The sequence below is a fragment of the Aquarana catesbeiana genome, linkage group LG01, assembly GCF_042186555.1.
Source record: "Aquarana catesbeiana isolate 2022-GZ linkage group LG01, ASM4218655v1, whole genome shotgun sequence".
Taxonomy (NCBI): Eukaryota; Metazoa; Chordata; class Amphibia; order Anura; family Ranidae; genus Aquarana; species Aquarana catesbeiana.
The window spans coordinates 93,671,881-93,685,110 of record NC_133324.1 but is presented as its reverse complement, the minus strand read 5'-3'; the positions used below and the strand labels follow the sequence as shown (position 1 = coordinate 93,685,110).

Here is a 13,230-nt window from a genome sequence, read left to right as displayed (position 1 = left end):
CAAAAATGTGGGATAGTGGCCACAGGCAGCAATATACCCTGACAGATGTTCTATTTCCTCTTCATCCTATCCCAAATTGCGTGGCAATCACAGCACAACGCATGGCACCCCAGTGCAATTCTGTTGTGAATGCCGCACAACAGGATCACGCCTCAATCCTGGCAAACCCACAAAATGAATGACGCGTGTTGCCCAAAAAAAAAAAGCGGGAGCTTCTTTTTGGGCGAAAAAACGCACATAGGGCAGCCTATTCAAGTGAATGGGCTTCCCTATGCAACACGCGGAATAGCGTGCAAATTGAAATATCATAATGATGATGTAAATGTGGCTTCACAACTGTTTAATACATAAATAATGGCAGGACAGCCTATTATATCCACCACAACATAGCTGTAAAAAGGAGATTTACAAGAAGGGCTTGCGCTCCAGAGCACCAAAACTTTGGTAGTTTGGGTATCAAACATTTCATATATGCTGAACAGCCCTTGGCTACTGTAGAAGCGGAATGACATAACACTTACCTAAACTTTTTCTTCAAATTCTGAGAATAAATTAATAATGGTAAATGTATTTAAAGCCCCACTGCAGGGGTTTATTTTAAATGACCTTTGCAGTGTCATGTAAAGTGGACTTAAACCTAAAGAGTACAAAACTGCTGACAGGTAGGATTTTTTGATCTCTGCCATAAATCCCCTCCGTGCCTGCCTGCGCTTGTGTACACTAAGCTACATATAGTGGCGAAAATTATTATTTGATCCTCTGCAGATTTTGTAGGTTTGCCCACTTACAAAGAAATGAAGGGTCTATAATTTTATCATAGGTGTATTTTAAATGATAGAGACAGAATATCAACCAAAAATACAGAAAAAACAAACAAACAAGTGAGTAAAATAAGTATTTGATCCCCTGCCAACCAACAATAATTCTGGCTCCCACAGACTGGCTACAGTATGTGCTCATGTGGTACACAGTCCTGTCAGAAGGTGCTCCTAACGACCACTTGTTATGTGTATAAAGACACCGGTCCACAGAATCTCTTTCTTCCATTCAAACTCCATCATGGGCAAGACCAAAGAGCTGTCACAAGGATGTCAGCGACAAGATTGTAGACCTGCACAAGGCTGGAATGGGCTAAAGACTATCAGCAAGATGCTTGGTGAGAGGGAGACAACTGTTGGAGCGATTATTCGTAAATGGAAGAAATTCAAAATAATCATCAATCACCCTCGGTCTGGCTCTCCATGCAAGATTTCTCCTAATGGGGTAAGAATGATCATAAGAAAAAGTGAGGGATCAGCCCAGAACTACACGGGAGGGGCTTGTAAATGATCTCAAGGCAGTTGGGACCAGAGTCGCCAAACAAACCAATACGCCACCTTGGATTGAAATCCTGCTGCCCCCACATGGTGCCTCTCCTCAAGAAAGCACATGTATTGGCCCGTCTGAAGTTTGCCAATGAACATCTAAATGATTCAGAGAAGGATTGGGATAAAGTGTTGTGGTCAGATGAGACCAAAATTGAGCTCTTTGGCACTCGCCGTGTTTGGAAGCAGAAAAATGCTGACTACGACCCTAAGAACACCATCCCTACAGTGAAGAATGGAGGTTGAAACATTATGCTTTGGGGCTGTTTCTCTGCTAAAGGTACAGGCCGAGGGGCTGAGGGACCAATGGACTGAGCATGTATTGAAAAATCTTGGATGAGAACTTCTTCCCTCAGCCAGAACACTGAAGATGGGTCATGGATGGGTCTTCCAGCATGACAATGACCCAAAACATACCACCAAGGCAAAAAAGGAGTGGCTCAAGAAGAAGCACATTAAGATCATGGAGTGGCCTAGCCAGTCTCCAGACCTTAATCCTGCAGAAAATTTATGGAGTGAACTGAAACTTTGAGTTGCCAAGCAACAGCCAAGAAACCTTAGGGATTATGGAAGATCTGTAAAGAAGAGTGGACGAAAATCCCTTCTAAGATGTGTGAAAACCTGGTCACCAACTACAGGAAACGTCTTAATTCTGTGCTTGCCAACAAGGGTTTCTCCATTAAGTACCAAGTCATGTTTTGCTTGGGGATCAAATAATTATTTTACTCATTGAACTGCAACTCAATTTATAACATTTGTATCATGTGTTTTTTTTTTTTGGTTGATATTCTGTCACTATCATTTAAAACACACCTATGATAAAAATTATAGACCTCTCATTTCTTTGTAAGTGGGCAAATTTACAAAATCTGCAGGAGATCAAAGAATTATTTTCCCAACTGTATGCGCAGCTCAACATATATTTACGGCACTTTTTGTGCCATGGCGACGTGACTCCAAAGCGCATGTGTAGGAGTGACATCATTGTGACCCAGCCAATCAAAAAGGACAAAGGGTCCGAGCCTGGAAAAAAGACCGTGACAGACTGGAGTGCTGACACCACAGTGCTAAAGGGGATTGCTTGCCAGCTAAGTCTGCCATAATGTTCGAATATGTGGTGCATACTAACACATTAAAGCTACTGGGGCTCATATTTTCATTCATTTTTTGCAGAGGTTTGATTCCGCTTTAAAATATAATTTTTATATCTGTTAGATACCGACATACCCTTATTGATCCCGTCAGAAATCCAGTTAGCTCCTAGCTTCCTGTTTTAGGCTGACAATGGTCCACTGAGATCTAAAACAATATGGTCAACGCTGTTTTGAGTTTTCTCTATAAACTTCAGAACACCTCCCCCCTATGTTGTGGAGTTAAGAAGGTGAAGGCGTTCTGTATTCCTAACACACATCCTATCCTCGAATAACTCTGTACTCCATTGATACAAAACAGAGGGTGAGAGTTGTTACTCCAGAACAGGAAGTGTGTAACTGATCGACTTATCTACTGAAATTAAAGGACTAAGGACTAGTAACTGCAAAATATTACATTGTGCTCTTGGGATGAATTTTAAAATGTCCCACACAAAACGGGAGTGTCATGTTATGCCCTGTACACATGGATGTTGGCTCAAAATTGTCTTGCATACACACGGTCACACAAATCTTGTCGGAAATTCCGAACGTCAAGAACGCAGTGACGTACAACACGTACGACGAGCCGAGAAAAATTAAGTTCAATAGCCAGTGCGGCTCTTCTGCTTGATTCCGAGCATGCGTGGAACTTTGTGCGTCAGAATTGTGTACACACAATCCGAATTTACGACAACGGATTTTGTTGTCGGAAAATTTGAGAGCCAGCTCTCAAATTTAGTGTCCGATGGAGCCTACACACGGTCAGAATTTCCGACAAAAAGCTCCCATCTAACATTTTTCTTCGGAGAATCCGACCGTGTGCACGGGGCATTATTCGTTACCACCCACTGAATGTCCTAACAGACTGAAATTTAATTGCACTAAATAATAGAATCCTGCTGTCCCCCATAACAATAGTACCTTCATAATTGCTTCTAATTTCTTATAATTAAACTCTGAAATATATCAAATTTTGGGCTAGTTGCAACATGATTGAACAAAGTTATTAGATGAGATGTGAAGTATGCAGAAAAGATTTGATTCCACTTAGAACCGTGAAAAAAAAAATATTTCTGCTTCAGAGGGCTCTTTCACATCTTGGGATTGGGTGAAGAACAAAACCATAATAATCCCCCCTGAATAGAGTCCATACACAGTGCGAGCGCGGAGTGCGCGGTTGGTTATGCAAGGAAAATTTAATTTTGCTTCGAAGCCATGGCTAGTTTACCCAGCCTAAAAAGCGGCAAGTCAGCGGTGCCAATGTTGTGCTGCACACGGAAAATGCAAGCTGTAAGATAAATGAACTGCTCATGTTAAAAAAAAAGGAACTCCACTAAACACGTTCTCCATATAAACATAAGGCTATTGCACTTTCTAAAGCACAACCCTTTCTGTGAAGAAAGAAAACCTGGTGTTTATTGCATTCCCATATCTATATATGTTAAATTATAAAAGACATCTGCACTCCCCTTCTATAATTTCTATGTAATACTAATAATCTAGCCAGCATATCAATATTCAAAAAATGAAAGCATATCTAAACCAAAAAGCTAAAGTTTTATATAGAGTGCAGCCTACCAATGCTTAGATGTGGTGGCTGAATTGATTGCTGGTAAAAATAAAAAAAAAAGCCTATAAAGCAAAAAACAAATGCAGCTAATCACATTTAAAGATTGGCGAGCTACAAAATATTTCATTTTTGTTTTTTAGTTTAATACTGCTATAAATCTAAACTCCGGGAAAATAAAAATAAAAATAATGAAATAATAATGAAAAGAAAAATAATAAAAAATGCTCCTTTTCAGTGGGGCTGCCCCTACATTACAAGGGTTAAATGTGTGTTTCGGTCTAAGTAATAGGTGCTCAACCTGTGGCCCTCCAGCTGTTGCGGACCTACAAGTCCCATAAGGCATTGCAAGGCTGACAGTTACAAGCATGACTCCCAAAGGCAGAGGCATGAAGGGACTTGTAGTTCCGTATCAGCTGGAGGGCCACAGATTGTGTACCCATTGTCTAAGGCAGTGATGGTGAACCTTGGCACCCCAGATGTTTTGGAACTACATTTCCCATGATGCTGGGGTGCCAAGGTTCGCCATCACTGGTCTAAGGGAACCATATAAAGCATTCATATTTACCTAATCTTCCATTCCAGCAGGCTCCCTCTGTGCTGCTAGACAGGATCCCACAGCCTCTTCTCCCCTATGCACCAACATTTGCATGCCCTCTGATATCATCAAGTCCAAAGCTGTGCCCCCAGCCCTGAATTGGACGTGAGGATGCTAAGGGACAGTCCGCTGCAGGAGCATAGGGGAGTAGAGTAGAGCACTAGCTGCTAAGGGGAGAAAAGGATCAGGTATATAAAATTGCTTTTTTGTGACCCCATAGACCTAAATGAGTATTTAACCCAAGGTAGATTTACTTTCACCAAAGATGGGCTTTAACATAGTTCATGTATGCTGAACACTAGCTATCACAAGAAAACCACTAAATGCAGGAAGAAACATTGAAGATGCCAATTTTAGTAAGAAAGGTGTCCAGGCTACATTTAAATTCACCTATACCAGCAGTCCTCAAAATACATCTGGAACTGCTGTGTGGGAAACCGTCAAGCTAAATGATCTTCTGCACGACGATGCCTGCATAGTTTAAGTCAGACAGCCAGTAGAGAAGCAGCATGGGACCGTATATATAAAAGGTAGGTGACCACCAAACACCAATGCTTGGGAAGCATCCCTCAACCCAGAGCCACTATTCCATCCATTGGCACGCCATACATGTGGCAGGAAATGTAAAGCCATGGGATTGTAAAGTCAAACACACAGAGACACCATTACTGGAGGAAACATACAAAAGTTAAGTAAAATGTAGTTCTCCAACATCTACTAAAACCTACAATATGAATAGCCTAGTCATTATATAGTAGAGCTGCTCTCTTCTAAAACCTAATCAGCTCTACCCTTCATAGCGAAAAATTCTTAAATGTTTACCAACAGGGATACCTAGTTGTATATGCAGACTTTAGTAGTGTGTTGGAAAATAAGACCATGGGGCAGCTTCAAAATTTGCCATCTGATTGGTTGGCACAGGTCTCCGCATAGCATGTTCGCACTTAGCCTTTCCACTGATAAATGAGAGTAAGAGAGGAAGAATGGAATTTAAAGATTAATTCACTATCCACTTCAGAAGTACATGCAGACAGCTAAGCTGGTGCTTCATTATCTCCTCCTGTAATATATCTGTTTAAGGACCTCTACAGTTTTTCAAGAGTGAATTCAATTACTACGTAAACACTTTGTGGTACTTGAAAGGACAGACTTATAAACTGTAAAATCCTTGGATCCAGCCTCGATTTCCCTCACCAATTTACTTGAATAATGACAAGATTCATTACTTGGAAGCATTGGTTATTTGATTAAAAGAGCACTGACAATGTCCTACATCATTATGAAGAGCAAGACTCTTACATGGTTTCTTGTTAGGGGTCTTCGATCTACCTTTCAAATGAATCTGACCTATGTATGTTGTCTAATCACCTGTCTTACTAAACTCTAGTACACAGTGTTGTACACAGGTCAACGCCCCCATGACAGCTCAAATTCTGTCTGATTCCTGCTGAACTGGCGAAAAACTGAGTTGTGGGCGGCCCTGCAGGTACTACCAGGCTTGACAAAAGTTAATTCAAAAATTAACTGAGCCAAACAGAAAATTATTATTATGGCAGCACCAACACCTGTGGGAACCATTGCTGCCTGAATACAATGGTGTTATCTACATCCACAATGCTTAGAGTGGATGGAGGAACCAAGTTGTGGGAGAGTGCAGCAGCAGTAACTCACACACAGTCCAGTTGCAGTAAAAAGAAACTGTATTGTAGTCAAAGAATAACAGTTCACAACAAGCCCAGCAGGACTGCAGATCGACCTGGAACACTCACAGATGAACAGCAGATTACAGCAGAGAAGGTCTCAGCCGAACTGATAGCGTCTTTGAGGGGCGGAATGGGGCCTGACTGGTCTGTGCCCAAGCAGGGAGGTTTCCAGTTAGAGGATCCCTAGTCTTTCTCTACTCGTTTGGTACCTTTCCGTGCTGCTATTACTGTCCCTGACAGATGGGTAACCTGTCCCTACGCTATGCTAAATGCGTGCCAAACTCAGGAGCAAGGGTAAAGAGAAATAGACTCTGCCTGACCCAAGATGGACACTAGTCACATGGGCTGTCAGCATACAACCAGATCGCTGCCCCAGTGACCCAGCAAACCTTACATTCCTCTTGACTTTCTATCACTCTGCACTGCCGCTGCAGTTGAGCGCCACCTGCAGTGGAGAAAATGGACTCTACCTACCTACAAACTGATTTTCTCTGTCTCTGGTGGGCTGTATGGCCAAAGTTTGAGTCATCCATGCCCAGCCCAAGACTACTGACCACATGCTTTACAATACACCTGCTTAACCCCTTTTTTTTCAGCATCAACAACCAGTCAGAGCCATTTTTACCACAATGTACTCAGGCCTAGGGGTCAATGTCAAAGGCTGAAGAAGGTGAGAAGGTTTAACATTCAGTCTTTTGATTGCTTCATTGTTTTCCCATTTTCTGACTACCTGTGGGATTACGACATTGGTGGTTAGCTCCATTCCCCAATTCCCATAACTTCCTACTGGCCCAACATGGAAGTTCAAGAGGTAGACCCCCCCTAGGAAAGCAATGTTTTCCTAGACAAAGTGGAAACCTGCCTTGTGTTTCAGAGATCTTGGGTCCCTCTGAGACAAAGTTGGTCCTACATATTAGCACTTAGAGAAAAAATTAATGATTATGCCTATTTATCACGAAGGAGACCAGCACAGGCACACTTTAAAATGAATCCTTAACTCAGTGTTCCTCAACTCCAGTCCTCAAGGCGCCCCAACAGGTCATGTTTTCAGGATTTCCCTCAGATGAAATAGCTGTGGTAATTACTAAGGCAGTGAAACTGATCAAATCACCTGTGCAAAATAACGGAGAGCCTGAAAACATGGGCTGTTGGGGTGCCTTGAGGACTGGAGTTGAGAAACATTGCCTTAACTTATAACCTTATTATTTACCCTGATCCCAAAATTTATATTTCTATGAGCAAAGCAGTTTAAGGTCCTAACATCATCAAGACCAGAACAGGGTCCATAGTAGACATGTGCAATGCGTTTTGGTCTGAATATAAATTTGGTCGAATTTTTGGTTATCTGGAGATTCAGATGTACCGGACTCTCAGAATAAAATAGTAACGAATTTAGTTGAAGTTTGCTTAATTTACGTTTCTTCTATTCGTTTTCTTACTAAATTCCAAATTTCTCCGTCTGACATTTATTAATCAACTAAGGAGTGGAGTCACCCGATGAAGTCATCTGATGACTACGCCCCCTTGTGATGTCAACGACCCAGCATGCCTCGATCGATGCCGTCACAAGAAGGTGGGGCCACCCACCATTCGCATTGGGGGGGGGGGGATCTGGGGGGCCCCTTGTTAAAGGGGGCTTCCAGATTCCGATAAGCCCACAGACACCCACAACCACCACCCAGGGTTGTGGGGAAGAGGCCCTTGTCCCCATCAACATGGGGACAAGGTGCTTTCGGGCAGGGGGGCTTTGGGGCAGACTCCCCATGTTGAGGGTATGTGACCTGGTATGGTTCAGGAAGGGGGGCGCTTGCTCGTCCCCCCCCTCTTTCCTGGCCAGCTGATCTGCATGCTCGGATAAGGGTCTGGTATGGATTTTGTGGGGGACTCCATACCCTTTTTTTTGTTAAATTTTCGATAGCCGGCATTCTTTTGTTTACATTTCAGCTATCAGCAGGGAAGTTACTGACAGCTGATGAGTCATCGGTTGTTAAGGACGTGGCGACAGGCTTCCTGGCCCGCTCCTTAACAACCAGCTATTCTTCACACAGAATTCTAATTGGTCAATCATTTTTGGACCGATCCGAATTTGAATTGTTACAAAAAATTTGTAATTCTATCCAAAATAAAACATAATACATTCCATTCTGCACATGTCTAGTCCATAGCCCTGCAAGGATACAGAGGGACAATCCACTGCTAGATTGTGGGGAAGTTTTACCTGCCGGGGAAGCAGAGGATCAGGTAAGTAAAACAGTTTCTCCTCTCCACTAGACAAAATGAGCTATTAACCTTTGCAATGCAGACACAGCCCCATTGCAAGGGATCATTTTTATCTGCCAAGATTTGGCCTTCAATCAACCATTTGATATTAAAAGGTTATATGAAGCCAAAACTTTTACTTTTTGTTTTGGATAGATAGTGGATAGCTGAGAAAGCGTGTCAAGTTTTATTGGAGTCCAGTTCCATCTGGAGAGACTCACCCTCACTATTACTAGTTAGTAACCATTGTTTCCAGTACAGAAATTGCTGGGAAAATCTCAAATTTTTTTTACAGGAACGGAGAGGAAATGGGGAAACTATTTAGGAAGTGATATACCCACGCTTTGAGAGACCTCCTCTTACTTTTCTGCTGTGTCTCTGGGACAGGAAGTTAAGGCAAATCCCATTGACGGGACATAACCTTCCTTACTCAAATGAAAAAAAAAAAAAAAAGCTTTGTATACATTTTAAATTACCTCTTGAACCCTAGCTATAATCACACAACTCTTGCCCCCCAACAAAAACCAAAATGCTGCTTCCAACAGCATATTGTTCATGGCATGATTATCCACTTGCCATCAAATTATACCGGGATGATGCCTGCAGCTACAGGCATCATCCCGGTGTGGTCTTCCACATCCAATGGCCGGCTTTTATGTAAAAGCCATCCTAGCGGCTAATTGGCTGGTGGACGGGATTTACAGATAGAGCGAGGGGTCGCTCCCCCTCCCACCACCCGATGGTGCCTCTCTGGGCTCTACTGTCTCACCGGTGAGCCTGAAATGAAAGCCGGAGATCCTAAAGGGATGAGCATTTTTGTTGCTTCTGGTTTCCCGGATGTAAACAGCACTATTTTTACATTTGGAAAGTATCTGATCACACCGATCTGGGTGTGATCAGATGCTTTTAAAGGCAGAGGAGATATCTGGGGTCTAATGGACATCAGATCTCTCCCTAAAGAGTACCTTTCACTGACTACTGCTGTCACAAGGGATGTTTACATTCTTTGTGACAGCAACAAAAGTGATTTACAAAAAAAACAGTGTAAATAAAAAAAAAAATGTTTTTTTAAAGTGCCCTCGTCCCCCCATGCTCACGCAGAAAGGCGAGCGCATGCATTGTACTCAGACGCATACATAAATGGCAATCACACATGTAAGGTATTGCTGTGCATGCCAGAGTGACAGCAATAATTCTAGCACCAGACCTCCTCTGTAACGTTAAACTGCGCAATTTTAAAGCGTGACATGTTTAATACGGTATAACTCCTTCTTTTATATTTGACCAAAGGTTGATTATTATTTTGTGCTTGTGTGCATAAGAATTCATTAAAGTGTTTTTTTTTTTTTTTTTAATTTGCTCAAAAAAACAAAACAAAAAAAACAAAAAAACAACACTGTGCAAATACTGTATGAGATAAAAAATTAGAAAACCCTCCATTTTATTCTCTAGAGTCTCTGCTAAAAGATATATATCAATTGTTTTGTGGTTCTAAGTAATTTTCTGGCAAAAAAAAAAAAAAAAGATTTTTACTTGGAAACAAAAATGCCTGGTCTTCAAGTGGTTATATTTGATGCTGCCTGTAAAACTCTGGGCAATCCTGGTAGCCCTGGCATACTTGGCTGGTGGTTCAGAATGTCCGCAGTGCTAGTGAAGAACCCCAGTCAGATAAGATCTCACTGCATTTCACAACATGTTGCCATCCTCTGATATAGATGTACTATATTACAACTTTGTAACACAGCTGCAATCACTGATATGGAAGAACAACTGACTTATAAGTGAAGAAAGAGAAGTGTACGTACTGCAGCCGGGCTCCGTATCGCAGGGGCTTGCTGCGGTCATTGACGCGACTTCCTCAGCACATCAACCCAGTGTCTTGTCTGCTCTGTAAAACAGGATTTTCAGGAGTCAGCTCACATACTTTACATGACAGAGAAGGCTGCAATGAGAGATCCATCAAAAAAACACTTTTCATATTTTCCAGCCCCTCACAGACATTATCAGTAAATGACAGTAAATGAGACAGACCTACACTAAAAGCTGAATGTTTATTATTATCTGTGTACAGCTTTAACACACCAATGCTTCCCCCCAGATATTGCTGTTAATAGTTGGTCCTGCAATGAAATGTAGAACATATAAAACTTTTTATGCGGATTTAAAGAGAGACCCTGTCACCACCTGCTATACTGTGAACTAAACACAGACAGGTCATTTATATTGGGAGGTTGTAATCAGCCAGCAATAGATCACTATAGCAGTAATGTATGAATGAGTCTGGGATTGCTGCACTTAAAATGTAATAAAAAAAATACAAAAAATTACAAATAGCAAAATGTTCCATTATACAGTAATTACAGTATGTATGTATATCTATATCACACACACACACATACAGACATACACACACATACACACAGTATCTCACAAAAGTGAGTACACCCTTCACATTTTTGTAAATATTTTATTATATCTTCATGTGACAACACTGAAGAAATTACACTTTGCTACAATATAAAGTAGCGAGTGTACAGCTTGTATAACAGTGTAAATTTGCTGTCCCCTAAAAATAAGCAATTAATGTCTAAACCGCTGGCAACAAAAGTGAGTACACCCCTAAGTGAAAATGTCCAAATTGGGCCCAATTAGCCATTTTCCCTCCCGGTGTCATGTGACTCGTTAGTGTTACAAGGTCTTAGGTGTGAATGGAGAGCAGGTGTGTTAAATTTAAAAGTCATACTCGTCATTGGAAGTTCAACATGGCACCTCATCGCAAAGAACTCTCTGAGGATCTGAAAAAAAGAATTGTTGCTCTATATAAAGTTGCCTAGGCTATAAGAGGATTGCCAAGACCCTGAAACTCAGCTGCAGCATGGTGGCCAAGACCATGAAGAGGTTTAATAGGACAGGTTCCACTCACAACAGGCATCGCCATGGTCGACCAATGAGGTTGAGTACACGTGCCCAGCGTCATATCCACACGTATGAGTGCTGCAGCATTGCTGCAGAGGTTTAATGGGGTGTGGGGGGGTCAGCCTGTCAGTGCTCATACCATATGTCACACACTGCATCAAATTGGTGTGCATGGCTGTTGTCCCAGAAGGTAGCCCCTTCTAAAGATGATGCACAAGAAAGCCTGCAAACAGTTTGCTGAAGACAAGCAGACTAAGGACATGGATTACTGGAATCATGTCCTGTGGTCTGATGAGACCAAGATAAACTTATTTGGTTCAGATGGTGTAAAGCGTGTGTGGCGACAACCAGGTGAGGAGTACAAAGACAAGTGTGTCTTGCCTACAGTCAAGCATGAAGGTGGGAGTGTCATGGTCTGGGGCTGCATGAGTGCAGCCAGCAATAGGGAGTTACAGTTCATTGAGGGAACCATGAATGCCAACGTGTACTATGACATATTGCAGCAGAGCATGATCTCCTCCCTTCGGAGATTGGGCCGCAGGGCAGTATTCCAACATGATAACGACCCCAAACACACCTCCAAGATGACCACGGCCTTGCTAAAGAAGCTGAGAGTAAAGGTGATGAACTGGCCAAGCATGTCTCCAGACCTAAACCCTATTGAGCATCTGTGGGGCATCCTCAAACAGAAGGTGGAGGAACACAAGGTCTCTAACATCCACCAGCTCTGTGATGTCGTCATGGAGGAGTGGAAGAGGACTCCAGTGGCAACCTGTGAAGCTCTGGTGAACTCCATGCCCAAGAGGGTTAAGGCAGTGCTGGAAAATAATGGTGGCCACACAAAATATTGACACCTTGGGCCCAATTTAGACATTTTCACTTAGGGGTGTACTAACTTTTGTTGCCAGTGGATTAGACATTAATGGCTGTGTGTTGAGTTATTTTGAGGGGACAGTAAATTTACACTGTTATACAAGCTGTACACTCACTACTTTACATTGTAGCTAAGTGTCATTTCTTCTGTGTTGTCACATGAAAAGATATAATAAAATATTTACAAAAATGTGAGGGGTGTACTCACTTTTGTGAGATAAAGTATAATGTTTGGGGGTCCCAAGTAATTTTCTAGCTGATAATACTGATTTTTAACTTGTAAGCAACAAGTGTCAGAAAAAGGTTTAGGCCCCTTTCACACTTATACAACTTGTCCCACGATTTTGTACTGCAAAATCGTATGACAAGTCATTCTCTATGATTTTCAATGACTACCATTCATATTGGCACAACTTTAACTTCTATGCGAGTTGTACTCCATAGACCTCAATGTTAAGCCCTCAAGTAGCATGCAAATCGTGCCTGAATAATATAGACACGATTTCAGTATGACTTTGTAAGCACAAGCCTGGCTCGCTGATCAGGAAAGGAAAACTTTTTTTTCCTTTCACGATGAGCGACAGGCAGTGCTGACAGCTGTCTGGTATGAATCATGAGGGGGAACGCCACGCCCAGTTTTAAATGAAAAAAACGGTGTGGGTTCCCCCCCAGGGGCATACCAGGCCCTTAGGTCTGGTATGGATCTTAAGGGGAACCCCCTACGCCGAAAAATCAGCGTGGGGTCCCCCCCAAAATCCATACCAGACCCTTATCCGAGCACGTAGCCCGGCCGGTCAGGAATGGGGGTGGGGACGAG

General features: G+C 42.3%; 1 protein-coding gene across 2 annotated transcripts in view; it reads right to left on the bottom strand.

The window, feature by feature from the left end:
• GHR (growth hormone receptor) overlaps positions 1-13,230 on the bottom strand; it is a 566,569-nt gene that overhangs the window by 480,297 nt on the left and 73,042 nt on the right. For both annotated transcript variants that reach the window (XM_073621808.1, XM_073621818.1), the window contains exon 2: positions 10,430-10,512. The gene's annotated coding sequence lies outside the window, so the exon portion shown is untranslated. The remainder of the gene's footprint in view (positions 1-10,429; positions 10,513-13,230) is intronic.